Source organism: Sus scrofa, chromosome 2 (assembly GCF_054392235.1).
Source record: "Sus scrofa isolate SSC_HxYL_T2T_F1_AM1 chromosome 2, Sscrofa_HxYL_maternal_Yorkshire_Landrace_v2.0, whole genome shotgun sequence".
NCBI classification, from domain to species: Eukaryota; Metazoa; Chordata; class Mammalia; order Artiodactyla; family Suidae; genus Sus; species Sus scrofa.
The window spans coordinates 75,485,034-75,503,455 of record NC_139384.1 but is presented as its reverse complement, the minus strand read 5'-3'; positions in this window follow the sequence as shown (position 1 = coordinate 75,503,455).

Sequence of the window (18,422 nt, the reverse complement as noted above, 5' to 3'; positions counted from 1 at the left end):
GTCAATTTTTTTAATGCAACAAAAAAAGAGATGGGGGAAATAAACAGGATGAGCAGAAAGTTACTAATTGAGGAAGCTGGGCCATGGTGACAAGTGGGTTCATTGTAGTTTTCACTGTATTCTCTCTGCTTTGTGTGCGCTTGAAATTTTCCTTTGTAAAGCAAGGTGGAACAGGAAGACTGCAGCCCGGGAGGGTGGGTTTCTGAACCAACGGGCGTGGGACGGAGGTGTTGCCGAAATCTTGGCTACCTCTGTACACCGATGCCAAATAGAAATGCAGAGACAGAGTCGGAGGAAACAGGAAAAAGTAGCTTTAACTGCCAGGCAGAGAGGGGAACACAGCAGACTAAAGGATTGTGCCCCTGCCCCACTTTAGAGGGGGTAGTGAGGAGTCTTACAATGTTTGAGGAGCAGGGCGTGGTCAGCTCAAGGACAATTTCCTGATTGGTGGGTGGTGAGGTAATTGGGAGTCCATGTCATCAACCTTCTGGTTCCAACCAGCCTGAAGTCTATGTGCTTGTGGGCAGCATACAGGTGACTTCTTCTACCTGGATGGGGCTTCAGCACCTGCAAAACAGCTTCAAAGACATGGCCCAGAATATTATTTATAGTCTTTGAAGAACTGAAGGTCGTTGTCTTTGTTGAATGGCTGAATTATTATGACTGTTTTCTTTTTTCTCGTTTTTTTTTTTTTTTTTTTTTTTTTACTTCTCTGATTAAGTTCATTCTTTGGGAGTTTCGTGGTTCAGTGGTTAACGTATCCAACTAGGAATCATGAGGTTGCGGGTTCAATTCCTAGCCTTGCTCAGTGGGTTAGGGATCTGGCATTGCCATGAGCCGTGGTGTAGGTTGCAGACATGGCTTGGATCCCGTGTTGCTGTGGCTGTGGCGTAGGCTAGCAGCTATAGCTCCGATTAGACCCCTAGCCTGGGAACCTCCATGTGCCATGGGAGCAGCCCTAGAAAAGGCAAAAAGACAAAAAAAAAAAAAAAAACAATTTTGTTCTTTGACTACATTTTTCTATAGATAAAAAGCAGGTGAGGGACACAAGTGGGGTGTTTTCTGGGTAGGCCTCACAGGGTCCTGCTTGGTTACAGAGGTGGCTTCTCTTTGGGTGAATGCAGCCTACAAGTCAAGTACAAGGTGAACCCCTAGCCTGTGAGATGACTGAAAGCAAAGCCAGGGTGAGGAGGACAGACCTGAGCCCTGGGGTCCTGCAGCCTGGGAGAGCAAATGGACCTCATTCCATCTTGTCAGCCTGCCACCTCAGACAAGCCTCAGTCTCCTCATCCTTAAAGTGGGGTTCATCCTTCTTACTTTGTGGGGATTTTGTAAGAATCATAGGAGATTGCATCAAAAAAGAGTATTTGCTTCTTCCTGGCCTAAAATCCTCCCTGGAAAGATGCAATAGAACTAGTCACAGGGGCTCTCACTGGGGTGGATTTGGGGGGAATCCCACCTGAAAGGACAGGGATGGAGGGGCTTTCCCTGCTTACCTTTTATAGTTACGGGATTCTGAACCAAGTGGGTATAATACAGATTAAAATATTAAAGTGAGGTAGGAAGTAGATGGGCCCCTGGGCTGAGAACCACTGGGACTTGTTAGGCTGAGTAAATTGGGTCTTATATCTCTTTGACACCTTAAGGAGAAAGTTAATGGCAGAAGCTGCTCTCTGCTGGAATAAAAGATAAGATGCCCGCCTCAATCACTCCTGGAGTCCAGGAGATCTCCCCGATTACACATGCACAGAAAGACTCCTAGGGGTCAAAAAGGGAGGGAGCACCAGGCCATAATGAGTCCTGCTAATTGTCCCATAACTCTTTGATCTGGAGTGAATTCCAGATTACATTTTTTTTTTTTTTTTGTCTTTTTGCCATTTTCTTGGGCCGCTCTTGCGGCATATGGAGGTTCCCAGCCTAGGGGTCGAATCGGAGCTGTAATCGCTGGTCTACACCAGAGCCACAGCAGCCTGGGATCCGAGCCGCGTTTGCAACCTACAGCACAGCTCACAGCAACACTGGATCCTTAACCCACTGAGCAAGGCCAGGGATCGAATCCGCAGCCTCATGGTTCCAAGTCGGATTCGTTAACCACTGATCCACGACGGAACTCCAGATTAAATATATTTTAATCTGTATTATACCCACTTGGTTCAGAATCCCCTAACTATAAAAGGTAAGCAGGGAAAGCCCCTCCATCCCCATCCTTTCATGTGGGATTCCCCCCAAATGATGTGCACGCATACTGGGGAGGGCCCTGGGTCCACTTAGGTGTGAGAAATCAGACAAGATAATTGGCCAAAGGAAAACAAAGACCCAGAAGGTCTAAAGTGATTTCAATCACCTCTCTGGTGTGCTCCTCGCTCAGGGGACACCCACACCCACACTCCTCTTTAGGGTGTGTATTACTTCTTTGCTTCTGACTTAAATAAACTACTTCTCTGTGTGCCCTCCCGCATGTCTTGCTGTGACTCTAACAATAAACTTTGTACCTGTCTTTACAGTCTTTGCCTCCTTGAAACAGTCTTGCTTCCAAGGGGCAAGAATCAGGGCAATTCTGCTTCTAGTCTCTAGCTGCTCTAGTAGCTAGAATTCCTGATTTTCATCCAGGCTGCCCAGGTTCAATTCCTGAGTAGAGAATTAGGATCTTGCGTCAAGCTATCACTCACTGCTGCCTCTCCAAGATCAAAATGAGTTCCTGCTGTGGTGCAACAGGATAGGCAGTATCTCTGCAGTGCCAGGACTCAGATTCAATCCATGATCAGCACAGTGGGTTAAAGGATCCAGCATTGCTGCACTTGCAGTGAAGATCTGATCCCTGGCCAGGGAAGGCTATATGCTGTGGGGCAGCAACAAAAGGAAAAAAAAAAAACATTAAATGAAAAATTGGGATTGTATATGTCACGAGATGACTCACTTTTTCTGCCAAGGGCCAGTTAATAAATATCATAGGCTTTGCAAGTCATAAAGTCTCTCTATGACATTCATTGCATTCTGCCCCCGCAGAGTGCCATAGATAAAGTGAAAATGAATGGGCATGGCTGTTTGCCAATAAGAACTTATTTATAAAAACCAGTTACAGGCTGAATTGGCCCCTGGGCTGTATTTGCTAACCTCTTGTGTACGTAAATCCCTTAACATCTGCTACATATCAAGTGATTTTATTATTTCTAGGCTCTGTCACTCGCAAGCTGTGTGACCTTGGGCAAGTCACCCAAGCCTCCATCATCTCCTGTTCAAAACTGGAATAATAATACTTGAGGAGGGTTGCTCTGAATAAAATGAGACACCAGATATAAAATGCATTGTGAACTCTAAAACTGTATGCAGTATAAGATGTTCTTACAGTTATGCTGGAAATCATAAATCTATGCCATTAGCATTGAATTTTCCTATTTTTAAATCACATGACTTCATGAGTCACTTCATGGTGAGCATAAATAGCCATCCTGGTTTCCATAAAAGTCCTTTGAAAATGTCAAAAAATTCTGCTTTTTCCCTTAGGCAAATGAGACCATTCTGAGTCAACCAACTTTTAAACTCTTGTGTCTTTTGCAAGAATTGGTGACCATGAATAGATTGGCCCCAATTATTCACTCCTTCCTGCATCCCTAATTTTGCCATATTCTCATCGTGGGTGGTGTGTATTACCTCAGCCCTTGGCTTTGGACTTGCTTTGGTCAAAATCTCATGGACAGAAGTGGCAATAAGCCAGTTCCAAGTCCGGGCTTCAAGGAGGCCTCATGTGTTTCCACCTGCCTTCTTGACCCTCTGCTGTCACCATGAGTATAACTCTTCCAGGACAAGGATAAAAGGCTCACAGAGCTGAGTCAAATAGCTGAGCCCAACCCAGCAGACTCACAGGTGCTTGGGGATATATGATGATTTTTTTGGGCCCCCGAGCTTTGGGATAGTTTGGCGACAAGTCACTAGTCCACTGACTCAGAGAAGAAGACCAAAGCCTGTGAAATTCAAGCACAATCAGACTGAATTAAAAGTAAAAAGAAAGATGCTTCCCATTTATTTGCTGCTTTCAATGATATGAGCAGTTATATTGAAATGGAGTTTTAACTAAAGAACAACCCCCCCTTGGCTAAGAAGGCAGCTACAAGCCTTTCCAGCTGCGCTAATCACTATGCCACCCTTCTTGTAATAATGTAACAACTGTGTGCTCTCTGTCCAAGCCAGCAGTCCTGCTAATTAGGTACCCAGCATTGCTTATCAGTTCTGCTTCTGTAACCTTGCTTGCTCAGTCTCTTAGGAAGGAACACTGTCTGCTTGGGGATGGGGGAGGTCCGGGATGCTTACATGGGAAAATCAAGACCTTGTAGTGTATAAAAGTTACTGAGAACAAAGACCTGGTGCTCAGACTCTGGAGGTGACTCCTCTGAGCCCGCACCGGTGCTGAATAAACCTTGCCTTTCCATATCTCCGAGTGCTGTTTGTCTCCTTCCGTTGCCACAGTTTTTGCGGTTTCCGCAACATTTTTGGTGCGTTGGCCGGGAAGCCGACAACTGAGCTGGCCTCTTGTGCCACCGTTGTTGAGGAACTGGGGGAGGCCACGGTCACCGGCCCGGTGACAGGTGGATAGCGCGCACGGGCCATTTTGCCGGATCCAGACCCTCACTCGGGCCGTGGCTTTGGCCCACACTGCTTCCCGAACTGACCTTAAAAAAAAAATGGAAACAGGTTCCAGGACAGGACGTCGGACTGGTGAGTGCCCCGGGGACATCTGCCCAAGTCAGGACCCGCCATACGGTGAAAGGAGAAACTGATCACCTCTCAGTGACCAAAGGGTCACTCAGGTCAGGGTTTGCTCCCTTGGGATCGGGAGGCTTGTCAATTCTGGTATGTGTGTATGAGTGGCTGGAGAGAACGAGAGCCCATACTCCACCATCTTTGGACTACGGAGCCAGAGTGAGCCCTAACCTGCAGTTCCACGGCGACCCTCATACGACTTATGGTGGCCCTCTTCGGGGGGATCCTGACGTTGGGGTTTATACAGTCTCACCTATGCTAAGAGGCGCCTAAAATATCTCCTCCGGGGGAGCAGTCCGGTGGACGAAACAATTGTTACCTGAGGCCTTGCCCTCACTGTTTGTCTTGCATCACCGACACAGGGTGGGACTTCACACAATGGGTAAATCGGCTTCCAAGCCCACTGTCTTAGAGTATATGGTTAAAAATTTTAAAAATGGATTTTCTAGAAATTATGGTGTTAAGCTGAGTCCTGGAAAACTGTGTACCCTCTGTACCCTAGAGTGGTCCTCCTTTGGTGTTGGCTGGCCTCCAAAAGGGGCCTTAGATGTATTCACAGTTACAACAGTATTTAATGTTATAACAGGAGGCCCTGGACACCCAGACCAATTTCCGTATATTAATCAATGGTTAAAAATTTCCTCTCTGACATCAACATCATGAATATTTTCTCAGGTCAGTCTCCCAAAGCAATAGAAATTAGAGCAAAAATAAACCCATGGGACCTCATCAAACTGAAAAGCTTTTGCACAGCAAAGGAAACCAAAAAGAAAACAAAAAGACAACTTACAGAATGGGAGAAAATAGTTTCAAATGATGCAACGGACAAGGGCTTAATCTCTAGAATATATAAGCAACTTATACAACTCAACAGCAAAAAACCAATCAATCAATGGAAAAATGGGCAAAAGACCTGAGTAGACATTTCTCCAAAGAAGATATACAGATGGCCAACAAACACATGAAAAAATGCTCAACATCACTGATTATTAGAGAAATGCAAATCAAAACTACCATGAGATATCACCTCACACCAGTCAGAATGGCCATCATTAATAAATCCACAAATAACAAGTGCTAGAGGGGCTGTGGAGAAAAGGGAACCCTCCTGCACTGCTGGTGGGAATGTAAACTGGTACAGCCACTATGGAGAACAGTTTGGAGATACCTTAGAAATCTATACATAGAACTTCCATATGACCCTGCAATCCCACTCTTGGGCATCTATCCGGACAAAACTCTACTTAAAAGAGACACATGCACCCGCATGTTCATTGCAGCACTATTCACAATAGCCAGGACATGGAAACAACCCAAATGTCCATCGACAGAGGATTGGATTCGGAAGAGGTGGTATATATACACAACGGAATACTACTCAGCCATAAAAAAGAATGACATAATGCCATTTGCAGCAACATGGATGGAACTAGAGAATCTCATCCTGAGTGAAATGAGCCAGAAAGACAAAGACAAATACCATATGATATCACTTATAACTGGAATCTAATATCCAGCACAAATGAACATCTCCTCAGAAAAGAAAATCATGGACTTGGAGAAGAGACTTGTGGTTGCCTGATGGGAGGGGGAGGGAGTGGGAGGGATCGGGAGCTTGGGCTTATCAGACACAACCTAGAATAGATTTACAAGGAGATCCTGCTGAATAGCATTGAGAACTATGTCTAGATACTCATGTTGCAACAGAAGAAAGGGTGGGGGAAAACTGTAATTGCAATGTATACATGGTAAGGATAATCTGACCCCCTTGCTGTACAGTGGGAAAATAAAAAAAATAAAATAAAATAAAAATTTCCTATTTGAGGCCCCCATGGGTTTGGTTCTACACCACAGGCCAGGGACAGTGTAGTGTGCTAGTAGCCCAGTCGAAGAAAAAAACCTTGTCTCAAAAAAAGGTGCCACCTATTTATCAAGGAGAACCTGAGGACTTGCCCCCTATGCCACCACCTTATGTGCTGCCGGCCCCACCTCCAGGAGCCAAAGGTCCCCAGATGCCAGATAGCCCACCGCCTTCTGTTTCTCCTCCTCCTTCTGCTTCTGAAGTTCCCGAGACGATATCACCCCCGAAGCCAGATTCTCCAGAACCTATAAACAGACGTCTCCATTCAGCTCAGGGAGCAGCCACTCCAGCATTACAAATGCCCTTACGGAAGACACGGGAACCACAGCAAGTCGCCCCCGATGGGACCATACAAGAGAGGGGATGTTTTTATTATTACCAGCCCTTTTCCACTGCCGATCTCCTCAACTGAAAACACCATACTCCCTAATATTCTAAAAAGCCTCAGGCGCTGATTAATCTCTTAAAATTCATTTTCCAGACACACTGTCCCACCTGGATAGAGTGCCGGCAACTCCTTTTTACTCTATTTGACACTAAAGAGCACTGGTGAATTGTAACAGAAGCCCAAAAATGGCTTCAGGCCAATGCGGGGGGTCGAACAGACTTGACAAACTGGGTAAGAAAAGCCTTCCCAAAAGAAAACCCCCACTGGGACTATGACACTAAAGAAAAAAAACATAACCTAGAGAAGTACCAGCAGGCCTTCCTACAGGGGACAAAAGCTGGGGCTAAAAAGCCCAGTAATATAGCTAAGATCAGTGAGATACAAGAGCTGAATGAAAGCCCAGCCAAATTCTATGAGAGACTATGTGAGGCTTTCCAAACCTACACCCCTTTTGATCCTGAGGCTCCTGAGAACCAATGGATAATAAATGCTGCCTTTGTGGGACAAGCCCAATCAGATATCCGTAAAAAGCTACAGAAATTAGAAGGCTTTGCCAGAAAAAATGCCACTAAACTGTTAAAAATAGCCAACAAGGTTTTATTAACCGAGACCAGGTGGCCCACCGCGATACAGAAAAAAAAATAAAACAAAAAGTAACTCTTCTGACAGCCGCCCTGTCAAAACCGGTGCCCCCAGTGGGACCACCCCATAGGGGACAAGACACAAGGCCAGGGAAAAGGAGTCCCCTGGAACATGACCAATGTACTTACTACAAAAAAAAGGGACATTGAAAAAATGAATATGCCAACCGTCCTGAGAGAAAGACCAAGGCCCCACCTAGCCGGTACTGATCTGAGCCATTCAGCATCAACCTGATCAGCCTAGCTGAGTCTAATTAGGGGAGACCAGGCTCTCTCCAACTGGGCCCCCAAGAGCCTATGGTCAGAATTCAAGTAGGGGGCCACCCCATAGACTTTATGGTTAACACAGGTGCCGAACTTTCTGTAGTTACACAACCTGTGGCTCCCCTCCTGGAAAAAAAAACCACCATTGTTGGGGCCACAGGTAACCAAAACCACAGGCCCTTCTGCGGTCCTCGACGATGTCAGTTAGGAGGCCATAAAGTAATACATAAATTTCTTTACCTGCCTGACTGCCCAGTCCCCCTGATAGAAAGAGACCTGCTGGCTAAAATGGGAACACAAATTTCCTTTTCTACTGATGGATCAGCCCAACTTAAATTGACAGAACCCCCCTCTCCTTTAATCATGGCTTTTGCTGTAAAAAGAAAAGAGAAATGGCGCTTGTACTCTTCCCCTTCAGAAATGGGAACCATTCCCCCAGAACTAGAGACTAAATACCCATTGGTTTGGGCTGAAAGAAACCCACCAGGACTGGCAAAATGCCACGCTCCTGTCTTAATTAATCTAAAACCCGGAGCTCAACCGATAAAGCTACGACAATACTCAATTCCCAGAAAAGCTCAACTGGGAATCCAGGTTCACCTGGATAGGCTGCTTCAGCATGGACTGTTAATAAAATGTCAGTCCCCTTGGAACACCCCTTTACTGCCCGTAAAAAAACCGGAAACACAGAACTACCACCCAGTACAGGACTTGAGAGCCATAAATAAAGCAACGGTCACATTACACCCGTCCGTCCCTAACCCATATACCCTGCTAGGGCTGATCCCCTCCACTGCTGAGTGGTTTACTTGCCTGGACTTAAAAGACGCTTTTTTCTGCCTCCGGCTGACACCTGCCAGTCAGCCCTTGTTTGCTTTTAAATGGGAGAATCCACATACAGGGACAAAGAAACAGCTCACCTGGACTAGACTCCCACAAGGATTCAAAAACTCTCCCACTCTCTTTAGCGGCGCCTTAGCTGCTGACCTGGCTAAATTTCCTGGACAAAAACTGGACTGTGTTTTGCTACAGTATGTTGACGACCTCTTACTAGCTGGCACCACAGAGGCTCAGTGCCTAGAGGGAACAAGAGCTCTCCTTTCCCTACTGATGGAGACAGGGTATCAGGTATCAAAAAAAAAAAGACACAAGTCTACAAAAAACAAGTCAAGTGTCTGGGCTTCAACATCATGCAGGGCCGACAAATGCTGGGGACTGAAAGAAAACAGGCAGTTTGTGCCATTCCTGTCCCTACCACCCGCTGGAAGGTTCATAAATTCCTAGGGACAACAGGATTCTGCCAGATATGGCTCCCCGGGGTTTTCAGACCTGGCCAGGCCTCTGTATGAGGCTCTAAAAGGAAAAAAAAAAGGCTCCCCTTAAATAGGGACCAAGCCAGGAGACAACGTTTCAGACAATCAAAACCAAACTCACTGAGGCTCTAGCCTTGGGACTTCCTGATATAACCAGAGAATTTAACCTTTTTGTTCATGAAAAAAATGGAATGGCTTTGGGAGTCTTAACTCAAAAATTTGGGCCTTGGCAGAGGCCAGTGACATATCTGTCTAAACAAATTGACTCAGTTGCTGCCGGATGGCCTCCCTGTCTCTGAGCGCTGACAGCTACCACCTTGTTGGTGAGAGAAGCTGACAAGTTAACCCTGGGACAAAATCTCAATGTTAAAGTCCCACACTCAGTTGTAACCCTAATAAATACCAGGGACCACCACTGGCTCACACATACAGAAATGACTCAATATCAAGGGTTACTATGTAAAAATCCACAGGTGAAACTGGAAACTGTACAAACTCTGAACCCAGCCACTTTTCTGCCAGATAAAGAGGGGCCCCACAGACCAGCTAGAGCACAGCACTGCAGACTGTCCCCATTTAAAAATATAAAAGTGGACTTCACTGAGGTCACCCCTAGTGAGGGGTACAAATATTTACTAGTTTTTATCTGTACTTTTTCAGGATGGGTAGAGGCCTTCCCTACCCGAACTAAAAAGACAAGGGAAGTAACCAAGACACTCCTGAGAGACATTATTCCCAGATATAAAATGCCTCTGACCATCGGGTCAGATAATGGACTGACATTTGTGGCCGAAACAGTACAACAGGTGACAAAAGCTTTAGAGATCCAATAAAAACTACATTCTGCTTATCACCCTCAAATTTCAGGAAAAGTAGAACACATAAACCGAACCCTTAAACAGACCCTGACAAAGTTATGTCAGAAAACTGGCTTGCCCTGGATAGACATGTTGCCGGTGGCCCTCTTAAAAGTAAGATGCTCACCCTGAGCGAAAATAGGATTCTCGCCATTTAAAATCTTATATGGAAGGCCACCTCCACTAATCAGTTTAAAAGAAAACACCAGGGAGTTGGAAGACTGGAAATTACACAAACAATTACAAGGACTGGGGCTCACTATTTCTCAGATACATAAATGGGTCACAGACAGAATACCTGTGTCCTTAGGTATAACAGTACACCCCTACAAGCCGGGGGACCAGGTGTGGATAAAGGACTGGAAAAAGGAGCCCTTGAGGCCAGTATAAAAGGGCCCCTATACTGTAATTCTAACCACCCCACCACTCTTAAAATAACAGGAATAGATGCTTAGATCCATCATTCTAGAGTAAAACCAGCTGGCCCAGCTGACAACCATGGAGAGTGGGAGACTGCCCTCAATCCGGAGAGACCTCTTCACCTGACAATACAGAGGAGGAGACGACAATCTCAAAGCCCTGCTCTGACCACACCAGAAGCTGGTCAGTCAACACACAGCTGAAGCTTGAGAAATCGGCTGCCTGTGAGCCCAAATGGAAGGAGGGTTTCAAAATAAACATTTGCCTTAATGAAAGAGGCCTTGACCCTGGAACTGTGCTACATTTCCAGAAAATCACGTTTGCACTCTAAGCTGCCTCTCACAGGGTCTTTCATTCCTTTTATAAAAAGATAAAAAACACCCCACCTCCCATTCTGGCCATAACTAAGAACTTGTTCTTAGCCCTGGCAAAAACTTACACAAACTCTCAAGGTCTCCTCTTGTTATGTATGCAGGAAAACGAACACAGGAGACCACTGGCCTTGGCAAGCCAAAAAACTGGACCCATTAGAGCCTCATAATGAGACTACATACCCCCAACTCACCGATAGGGTATGGCTCCTCAAAACTGCTATTATAGGGAGTTCCCCCGTCGTGGCGCAGTGGTTAACGAATCCGACTAGGAACCATGAGGTTGCGGGTTCGGTCCCTGCCCTTGCTCAGTGGGTTAATGATCCGGCGTTGCCGTGAGTTGTGGTGTAGGTTGCAGACGCGGCTCGGATCCCACGTTGCTGTGGCTCTGGCGTAGGCCAGTAGCTACAGCTCCGATTCAACCCCTAGCCTGGGAACCTCCATATGCCACGGGAGCAGCCCAAAGAAATAGCAAAAAGACAAAAAAAAAAAAAACAAAAAAAAAACTGCTATTATAGGAAAAAATTGTCTTGCGAGGCGGGGAAGACGTTTTAATGTTTCAGTTAAAAGCCTAACATGTTTAGGCCTAAGGTATTATAATCTGACTGCCCAAAAAACTCAATGGTGGTCATCCTCCAGTCTCTCAGAGCCCAAACCTAATCCCTTGTCTAACTTTTCCCTCCTTCGACAAACATGAAAAGATATCAGTACTAATATCCAGTGGTGGACACCAAAGGGATTATATTAGATTTGTAAAAAAAATGGCCTATTCCATACTCCCCCCCAAATTGGGCTGGGACATGTATACTGGGAACAATCAGACCTTCCTTCTTCCTGCTCCCGCTGTCACTAGGGGAACAACTGGGAGTTCCTATATACAGGGCACAGGGTGCCCAGAGAGACCGGAGGCTCTCCAAATTGGAGACTAAAAAGATGATAAATGGCCCCCAGAACGGATAATATAATATTATGGACCTGCCACCTGGACAGAAGATGACTCTTGGGGATATCACACGCCTATCTATATGCTGAACCGCATCATCAGACTACAGGCGGTTTTGAAACTTATAACAAATGACACTACAAGGGCCTTGACTATATTGGCCCAACAACAAACTAAAATGCACAGTACAATCTACCAAAATCACTTGGCCTTGGATTATTTACTTGCTTCTGAAGGAGGGGTTTGTAAAAAATTTAACTTAATTACTGTCTACAAATAAATGACACCAAAAAGGTGGTAAAAAAAATTGCTGACCACATGACTAAACTAGCCCATGTACCTGTACAAACTTGGAAAGGATGGAATACAGACAGTCTCTTTGGTAAATGGTTCTCTTGGTTGGAAAAAATTAAGACAATACTCAAAATAGTCATGGTTATACTCGCAGGGTGCCTACTTGTTCCCTGCCTTGTACCTCTCCTGATAAATATTATAGAAGGTTTTATAAAAACCATGGTTGAAAGAAAACCAGCCTCCCACCTGCTACTTATTAGAGGCTATCAAAGGGTTATGACTGATGATGATCTGTAAAGGGTGCAGATGCACACTGAACATCAAGAGGGGGGAATGAAATGGAGTTTTAACTAAAGAACAACCCCCCCTTGGCTAAGAAGGCAGCTGCAAGCCTTTCCAGCTGTGCTCATCACTATGCCACCCTTCTTGTAATAATGTAACAACTGTGTGCTCTCTGTCCAAACCAACAGCCCTGCTAATTAGGTACCCAGCATTGCTTATCAGTCCTGCTTCTATAACCTTACTTACTCAGTTTCTTAGAAAAAAACACTGTCTGCTTGGGGATGGGGGAGGTCCGGGATGCTTACGTGAAAAAATCAAGACCTTGTAGTGTATAAAAGTTACTAAAAACTAAAACCTGGTACTCAGACTCTGGAGGTAACTCCTCTGAGCCCGCACCGGTGCTAAATAAACCTTGCCTTTCCATATCTCCAAGTACTGTTTATCTCCTTCCGTTGCCACAATTTTTGCGGTTTCCACAACAATATGCATGGAATAAAATAATGTTGGGGAGTTCTGGCTGTAGTGCAAGGGGATTGGTGGCATCTCTGCAGCGCCAGGATGCAGGTTCAGTCCCTGGCCGGGTGCAGTAGGTTAAGGGATGTGGCATTGCCGCAGCTGCGGTGTGGTCAAAACTGCTGCTCAGATCTAATTCCAGATCTAGTCCCTGAGCTCCATGTACTGCAGGGCAGCCAAAAAAGAAAAAACTTAATACTATTGAGCTGTTGTACATTGTGATGGAGTAATCATTTCATTTCTTCTGCATGGTCTAGACATTGCTTCCATGTCCAAATGTCCTATGTAAGCAGGATTCAATAGAGGCACTTAAAATGAATTTCTCCGTGGACTTATTAAAGCATTGATTTAAGAATTTCAAAAAAGAAAAAAAGAAAGTTGGTCCCATAGCCAATGTCTGGGCAGCTTCTCAACAATTCCAATTGGTTTTCCAATTCTGCCCACAAAAAAATAATGTCTGAAGACAATGTGATGTGATGAGCCAATCAGGAGACCAGGAGGACAATGGTTAGCCAGTCCAGAAGGAATATCCAGAATGGCACTTCATGTAATGCCCACTTGGATTGGCTACACCCACTGCAAGGAAGGCTGGAGGAGGTATTCTAGCTGCATTCCGGAGAAGAGGGGATGGATTTTGGTGAACACTCAGTAGTTTCTGCCAAAATGATTTATTGTGTGGTAGCATCACCTAGTAAATTTTCTGAGAGCAGTAGATATTCAGTAAATATGCCCCCCCTTTTCTCTATCCACTTAAATATTACTTACAAAACCAGGCTTTGGGGATCTCACATATGCTGTTCCCTCTGCCTGAAATTCCCTTCCCTCAGAGATTCCCCCAGGCTTACTCCATCACTTTGTTCAGGTCTCTGATAAAATACCACTCACTCAGAGAGGTCATTTCTGTACCCTATCTGAAAAACACTCCTCGTCACTTTCTAACCCCTTACCCTGTTTTTTTTTGTTGATCTTTTCTTAGTTGCATTTATCACTACCTGATAGTGTATTATACAGCTATTTATTGCTAGTTTCCCCGCATTGGGACATGAACTTCATGAGGGCAGGGGCTTTGTGTCATTCATAGCTGCATTTCCAGCACCTACAGCTGTTTGTAGCACATAGTATGTGCTCAATAAATATTTGCATTTTTTCCCTATGGCTCAACAAATTCATTGTTGAATGAATGAGTGAATGAATGAATGAACAAAAAGAGCCCCCTTAAAATATTTGTTGAATAAATGTATATCCTTCTTTGTTCTATGTCTCTTTCTTTCTTTTTTCTTTTTAGGGCCACACTCGCAGCATATGGAGATTCCCAGGCTAGGGATCGAATCAGAGCTACAGCTACTGGCCTACGCCACAGCCACAGCAACACAGGATCCGGGCCATGTCTGTGGCCTACACCACAGCTCACAGCAATGCCAGATCCTTAACCCACTGAGCAAGGCTAGGGATCAAACCCACAACCTTATGGTTCCTAGTCAGATTCATTTCTGCTGTGCCACAATGGGAACTTCTGTTCTATGTCTCCTTCAAAAATAGTAAACTTCCTCTCCTTGCACCAAGGAAAGAGTGAGGTTAAACTTTGTGTACGAGGCAAGAGGTGGATGAAGAACTTGTGATTTCTAAGAGGAAAGAGAAGATGATGCAAAGGTCTCCCCAGCACCAAGATCCAAGCAAACTATAGGTCATGTGGGGCAGGGAAATACATTTCAGATCTCTGGACTGAGGTTAATTAATCAGTATAGGTTAGCTTACACTGTGATAACAAACATGTCCTAAATCTCTATAGCCAAAATATTAAAAGTGTATTTCACTCATGTTAAATGTCCTTCACAGATGAGTTATTTTCCACATCACTGTCATCCAAGAACCTACACTATAGAAGTCTCCACCATCTAGAACAATGTCAGTTACTATAGCAATGAAAAGGGAGACAGAGAATGGTGCCCCAGCTCTTAAGTACTCCTTCACAGAAGTGACTCACATCACTTCTGCTCCTATGTCATTGGCCAGAGCAAGTCACATGACTACACTGACCTTCAAGAGACTAGAAAAGGGTATCCTCCTCTGTGTCTGCGTATCAGCACTTTCTGTGTAATAAACCACCCCCAAAATTTGTGGTTAGAAATGAATTGAGCAATAAAAGATTAGTTATTTGTCACAGTTTATTAGGTTAACCCAGGTGGTTTATCTGATCTTGAACAGGTCAGCTGATCTCTTTGGTCTGCTGGTGTTTTAGCTGGGGATGGATAATTAGCAAGTCTTTACTCTTATCTGTTGGCAGGCTGTGTAGTCTGGGGGTTATTTGCTGAGAGAGCTCCTCTCTGACTCATGTGCTAACTCATCCTCCAGTAGGCTAGCCTGGGCTTGTTTACATGGTGGCAGAAGAGTTGTAAGAAAGCAAGAGCAGAAGCTACAAGTCCTCTTGAAGCCTAGAGTCAAAAACTCTCATGCCAGGGGAAGGCGGAGGGACTAGGAGAGACTGGGAGTTTGCATTAGTAGATATATAAACTATTAAATTTATAATGGATAAGCAATGATGTCCTACTGTATAGGGAAGGGAACTATATCCAGTCTCTTGAGATAGGCCATGATGGAAGATAATATAATAAAAGGAATATGTGTGTATGTGTGTATATATACATGACTAGGTCACTTTGCTGTGCAGCAGAAATTGGCACAACATTGTAAATCAACTCTAATTAAAAAAAAAAACCTGGAGTTTCCATTGTAACTCAGTGGAAACCAACCCAACTACTATCCAAGAGGATGGGAGTTCGATCCCTGGCCTCACTCTTGTGAGTTAAGGATCTGGCGTTGCCATGAGCTGTGGTGTAAGTCACAGATGTGGTTCCGATCTAGTGTTGCTGTGGCTGTGATGCAGGCTGGCAGCTATAGCTTCAATTCAGCCTCTAGCCTAGAAACTTCTATCTGCCACACCTGCAGCTCTAAAGAAAACAAAACGAAAAAAACAAACCAAAAAAAACCTCTCATGCCAACATTTTGGCCATATTCTATTGGTCAAAACAAGTCCCATGACACAGTCAAGATTCAGGGGTATGGGGAAATAGACTTCAGTTCACGATGGGAGAAACTTCAAGGAATGTATGGCCATTTGCATCTACTACAGTCTGGAAACTGAGAGCAGCCAGATATTTGGAATGGTAACAAAGTGTCACTCACAGGATGAGCATGTGTTACTCCAACTAGACTATTATGAGTGTTTCCATTCAAAAGTAGGAAGCAATTAGAATAAGAGATGGGAAGGGAAAAAACTGCCATCACACCAGAGCTGTGGCTTCCAGCTAGGGCATCCTCTAGATTTTTGCAGTGCACAACCTGTGCAACCAATACATAATGCCCAGTAACTAGTTCCTCCCCCTATTCTTCTACTTACTCCAGAGAAGTGTGAGTGCAGATCTCTGAGCCTAGGACTATCAGAATTCCTGTGTCAAGAGCTTTCACAGATCCTGAAACAAAAGCAATATATCAGCTGCTTGGGTTTTCTGGTTCTACCTGGATCTCTTCTCTCTTTCTCTTCAATTACATCTATTTCTACCTACCCCATCAACTAAACACCCAGCGTTGGCTCTTCCTGGGTCTCTTGATCCTGTCAACCTTACCACCAGAAGGTTGCTTTCCTGGATCTCTAGTTTCCCAGCCCATCTTGGAAATTCCTAACTTGTCAGCCTCCGTAATCAAATGAGCTAATCCCGTATGATAAATCTCTCTTTATTTTCTTTCTTATTGCTGTACCCATGGCATGCGGAAGTTCCTGGGCCAGCAACTGAATCCAAGCCACAGCTGCAACCTACACCGCAGCTGCAGCAACACCAGATCTTTAACATGCTTCAGAGGGCCAGATATCAAACCCTCGACTTGCAGCCAGCCAAGCCACTGCAGCTGGGTTTTTAACCTAGCGTGCCGCAGTGGGAACTCCATAAATCTCTCTCTCTACATATACACATCTATTCACTCTGTTACTCAGAGACCCCTGACATCGGGAGACAAGAAAGGCCAGCAATGTCATCCTTATAGGTCACTTCTGAGGGCACAGAACTAGGTAGAAAACAGGAGAGGATGGAGAAGGATGGCAAATGGACTTTAACCACATTTTTAAACCAGTTTTTGGTTGCCAGAACATCAATTACTTTCTGAATCCCTGTGATTCGGGTCATTTTTCTCAGCAGTCGGCTTGACCTGATTTTTTTTTTTCTACTCTGGCTATCAAAGGAAACAGATACGCAAAGGCAAATGCATTCTTCAAGGAACCCCAATAAATCTTAAGGACTGTTCCACCTACACATTTACATCTATCATGAGCTCTGGTTTTGGGCCAGCTCTCTCAAAGGAGGAGGGCCATTATACTATTTCTGTTCTCTTGTTTCTCTTGGCCAAAAGAGCAGACAGTGGGCCAAACTCGTAATGCCCTCCAAGGTGGTGGAGGTCTCTCTCTGAGCCCCACACAGAAACGGCGTGCACAGAACAGACAGGGAGATCTGACACCGTCCACTGCACAGTGAACTCCTTTGCCATCTGCCCAAGCTGGAGAATTGCTACTTAGGTATCATAGTCAAAGTCCGATTACTCGCTAACAGTGAGGAAGGGGCAATCAGGAGAGAGGGAAGCAGGAGACAAAAATGTCAGATAAAAATAAAAACTAAAAGAGTTCTCACTGCAGCCAAATGGGATTATGGGTCTCTGAAGCACTGGGGTGCAAGTTCAATTCCCTGGCCCGGCACAGTGGGTTAAGGGTCTGGCGGTTGCCCAAGCTGCAACATAGGTCACAACTGCACTTGGATCTGATCCCTGACCCAGGGACTCCATATGCTGCGGGGCAGCCAAACATACACACACACACACACACACAAAATAAATAAATACAAATAAAACTTTAAAATAAAACTTTCAACAATTAAAAGAAAATGAGTTCCCTTGTGGCTCAGTGGGTTAAGGATCCAGTGTTGTCACTGCAATGCCTTGTGTCACTTCATGGGTTCAATCCCTGGCCCGGAAACTTCAACATGCTACAGACAAGGCCCCCACCCCCAAAAAAATCAGATAAAATGTCTGTTCCCACTGTGGCGCAGTGGGTTAAGAATCCAACTGCAGTGGCTTGGATTGGATCCCCAGCTGGGCACAGGTGGTTAAAGGGTCTGGTATTACTGTAGCTGTGTCGTAGTTTGCAGCTACTGCTCGGATTCAGTGCTTAGCCTGGGAACTTACATATGCCATGGGTGCAGCCATAGAAAAAAAGAAAAGTCCTCATCCTTTGCCTGTGTGAGCCAATCATTTAAGCCAAAGAACGACACACAAGGAGAGCGATCAAACTCTGAAATCAAATTTGTTGTCAGACCCCCAGCTTTGCCACTGCCTACCTTCACGATTTCTAAGTTACTATGTTAATTTGTCAGGTCAGCAGACCAAAGTATAGTTGGCCCTCCAAATCCCTGGGTTCTACATCTGGGGAATCAAACAGACTTAAAATTTGGGAACCCACGGATTGAGAAATCCAAC